General features: G+C 32.2%; 1 protein-coding gene across 6 annotated transcripts in view; it reads left to right on the top strand.

Annotated features, from left to right (window-relative positions):
* The window catches only part of DLG1 (discs, large homolog 1 (Drosophila)), a 275,289-nt gene that overhangs the window by 221,076 nt on the left and 49,608 nt on the right, over window positions 1-4,605 (top strand). The gene's annotated exons all lie outside the window — the stretch shown is intronic.

The following is a 4,605-nucleotide window of genomic DNA, read 5'->3' as shown; positions in this document are numbered from 1 at the left end:
AACACCACAATTCAAAGCATCAATTCTTCAGCACTCAGCTTTCTTTATAGTCTAACTCTCACATCCATACATGACTACTGGAAAAACCATAGCCTTGACTAAACGGACCTTTGTTGACAAAGTAATATCTCTGCTTTTTAATATGCTGTCTAGGTTGGTCATAACTTTCCTTCCAAGGAGTAAGTGTCTTTTAATTTCACGGCTGCAGTCACCATCTGCAGTGATTTTGGAGCCCCCAAAAATAAAGTCAGCCACTATTTCCACTGTTTCCCCATCTATTTGCCACTCCCATCTAAATTGCCAAGGCTGTTTGGATAAATACCTTGTTTCAAGAGTTGGGCAGGGAAAGTATTAGATTATCCTGTAATATTTTATGCCAGAAAGCATGGTGCTCAAGGAATGATGGGAGGCATGTCAAAAGGGTACATAATCCAGTTCAAAAGGCCAAGTAGGGAACAATTGGAGCATCAAATTGATGATAATAATACCTGATAGTAATCCACTGAATGAACTAGGAAATAATAAGGCTTTACTAATAAATGAGTTAATTGAAAGTTTGATGAGAATGGAGAAGTGTGCATAGTTTCAATAACTTATTTGCAACTGAAAAAAAAATAATTTTGCAGTAAAGAAACCTGGCTCACATAACGTTCATCAAGTGTTGAAAGTTGATAGCATCGGTAATGGGACAAATCAAAAATGTATACCACCTGGTAGGGTGCATTGGAAGAAACATACATCTCTTCTGTAACATTCCTGCCAAAGTTGCAGGTCTCATCATGTGGGAACATCAACAAATCTAAAGAGAAGTTCTACAAAATAATTGACCTGTAGTTTTCAGCAGTAGTAAGATTGCAAAGTCAAGGAGACTTGAGGAACTGCTCTCTCTCGAGGGGATGTCTCATAGGACAACTCATGGTTTCAAACTTGATCGATTTGCTCTTAATGATATTATGAGGAAACTTAAATGGAATGTGAGCATGATGTAGTAATGTATTAATGTTGCTTTCTTAATTTTGACGGTTTTATGATTGTATTAAAAAACATCTTTATTTGTAGGAAATACACACTGAGAATTCAAGAGTGATGAGACATCACGGTAGCAAGTTACTCTCAAATGGTTCAGGAAAAACAGTTTGTGATTACTTCAATCTTGAAAAATATATTAATCTTTTAAAAAATAATAAAAATGGATTTGAGAGTGACAGATACAGAAAGTTGGCAGAGAATATTAGACATACATTTAATAGGAATCTCATAGGAAAAAAACAGTACAACTAAACAAATAATTAAAATGTATAAACAGGAAAACTTTTCTAAAATTTAAAAAAAAATTAAAACTGCATATCAAAAGGTTTGAACAGGTACCTAAGGTGATAACAATCACCGAGAAATATTCTAATAAAATTATTGAAATTAAAAGAAAAATACTTTGATGAAATTGCAGGCCCTCAAAAAATGTTTTTAAAAAAAAATAAAATGAAGTAGTCATCAGAAGTTCATCAGCAGTGGTTTATAGGAGACACTGCAGTCAATATACTTAAGAATCAGAGAAAGAAACTGAAACAAATGGGCTTGAAATATAAAGGCTGCAATCAAATATATTAGTGAAGAATTAGGGTTCACATAACCCTTCCTGAAAAGAAAGAGCAAACTTCAGACACCCAAAATGATGGAAGAGATACTGATATAAAGACTGCTATTAGTAATTAAGATAGTTATAAGGAAAAGCATGCATAATATGAAAAAACTGTATGCTGTAACAATTTGGAGAAAATGCAGTTATCAGAAAGTGGGGGTAGAATTGAAGATAATACTAACATAGAATAAACTTTCTGATTGCTTTGACGTTATTAACAAAAGGATAATGTTTCAAATCAGATTTGGGGAGATTTCTCATAGTAGGGTCCAAAATCCAACAAAATCTGTTAGAACAACAGAATAAAGCTTCCTGATTTTATGTTTATATAGTCACTTTTATAAATATATAAATTTTATGTAGATATATTTTATTAAGTGTATATAAATGTTTTATAAACATGTTTAGTAAAATACAAATTTTATATAAATATTTTATATATTATATTTAAATAATATATATGATCCCTTGTTTAGGAATCTAGTGTGTGTGTGTGTATATATAAACTTAGGCTTGTCCATGTGTGTGTGTATATATTCATGAACAAATAAAATAGACTGCACAGTGAGACTGTGTTCTAGTTACTGTTACTTCATAACTACCCCTAAAGCTCAGTGGATTAAGATAGCAATCATTTTGTGGATTCAGTAGATTAGGAATTCAGCCAGAATTTTGGCTTGGATGGTCCTTGTGGCATAGACTGAAGTCACTTAATGGGATTCAGCAGATGGATAAGCTACTTTGGAAGGTCCAAAATGGTTTCACTCCCCTTTTCTTGTGACTTTTGGTACCAGCTAAAGGTTTAGGCTCAGAGCACTATTGCATGACCTCTACATAGTGGTGCTTGGACTTCTTACATGATCCTGGCTTCCTCCAGATGAAGCACCCCATGAGAACCAGGAAAAAGTTCCACAGACTCTTCTGATCTAACCTGGAAAGTCCCATATGATCATTTCTACCACATTGACTTGCTTAGTTGAGTCATAAGACCAGCCCAAACTGAAGAAGAGGATTAGACTTCACCTCTTGATGGGGAAATGGCAAGGTTACATAGTACAAAACCATATGGGATGCGAGGCATGCTTGGAATATATAATCTGCTTCAGGCTTTTTATATAAAAGGTATATTTGTAAATATATTCATATATATTCAACATATAAACATAGAATAGTATGAATAGAACTGGAGTTCACACACACAACTTCAGTCATATCAAAAGTTACTTCACCTTAATTGTTTCAAGAAAATAATTTTCAGATTTGATAGTAAAGCAAATCTAACCCTATACAGTATCTTGTTGTAACAGAGACAGAGGTTAGAAATAAAAGAACCATGTAGCTTTAAAAAAAAAAAGGAGGGACATCTGTATATGGTGTGGAGCATTCTTACTATTACTGCAGTAAGACCACTGCTATGCTTATTATTGAATAAAATAAGCAAGGTAGAGAAATGTGTATGTTACTGTTTATTAAAGAAGGAGGAGCAATACATATATGTGTGTGTACATATATACATAATTACAAAATATGTATAAATATACATTTACTAAAATAAGCGTAAACATATTTACATGAACATATATATTTACTTATATTATTTTAAATGGAAGGATAAACCTTTCTTTAAATGTTTATAATGACCAGAACAGAATAGGGTAGGGAGAAAGGGATATCCTTGTTTAATATTGTTGTTTTATAGATTTGACTTTGGAACTATTTTACCCACCTATAAAAAAAATGAAAAGTTTACAAAGTAACCCCTTAAAAGTGAAGTTGAAAATAAAATGAACAAGTGAACCTTGATGTCTATCCATCTGGCAGCATTCACACCTAGGAAGGAATATTCCAAGTGATTTTAAAATGGTGTTCAACTGTATATTTCTAACAGAACATACTCCAAAATAAAAAGAACTAGGGAAGATAGTTAAGTATTTTCAGTGATCATGTAATGATTGTAATGTTGGTATTATAAACAAGCAAGTTGTGATGGAGTACTGTAATTCTGTAATCCCCAGTGTGTTGAGAACCAGGATTCTTCATATGTAAGAAAGCATTAAGAGATTAAGTAAAAACCTAATGGTACTAATTTTTAATTAGAAGAGCCAGTGTAAACTCAAGATTCACTTCATATTTTTAACCTATGTCTTCATTCATCAATCTGTGTCTTAGCTGTGTCTTCATAGCCTAAAGATTTGCCATGAGTTGCTAATTGTTGAATTGTCAGGGATTCATTTTTTACTAACCAGTCTACTAATTTTTATACTTTATATTTTCTATTATATTTTTAAAGAACAATAAAAGAATATGTATTATTATGAACATTTAAATATTTTTGAGTTTTTTGATGAATTGTTGCTTCACTTGGCTTCCCCAGTGACTCAGCAGGTAAGGAATAATCCACCTGCAGGAGACACAGGTTTGATCTCTGGGTCAGGGAGATCCCCTGGAGAAGGAGATGGCAAACCACTCCAGTATTCTTGCCTGAAAAATCCTATGGACAGACAAGCCTAACAGGCTACAATTAATTAGTCTTGGTATCCAGCAAATAAATTTGGTGACTGTGGTAAAACGAAGAGTAATGCAGCAATAATCATGTTTACTTTTTGTCTTCTTAAACTACACACACTCCAGACACATAGCTTGCTTTTGTTATGAGACTGGTTTTATAAGAAAAGACAATTGGTTATTACAAATAGAGAAAAAGGTATAAGTGGGTATAACCATGTAATTACAGTATTTTTTAAGTGATTATAAACTTGTTATTAATAGTTTTGGTAGTTTTTAATGTATGGAATAATTTAAAGTTGTCCATCTTCAAAATCATATTTGTTTTTTTATAAAAATATCTTAAATAATATATTTATTCCTTCAGATTGCTTTTTGTGTCTTATTTTGCTGTTCTGAAAATTTATAAATTACAAAATGAGTTGAAGTAAAGTTAATTTCATTAGCTTCTAAGGCATATT

This window comes from Bison bison, unplaced genomic scaffold, assembly GCF_000754665.1.
Source record: "Bison bison bison isolate TAMUID 2011002044 unplaced genomic scaffold, Bison_UMD1.0 scf7180017864032, whole genome shotgun sequence".
Lineage (NCBI taxonomy): Eukaryota > Metazoa > Chordata > Mammalia > Artiodactyla > Bovidae > Bison > Bison bison.
This window is presented reverse-complemented; position numbering and strand designations above follow the sequence as displayed.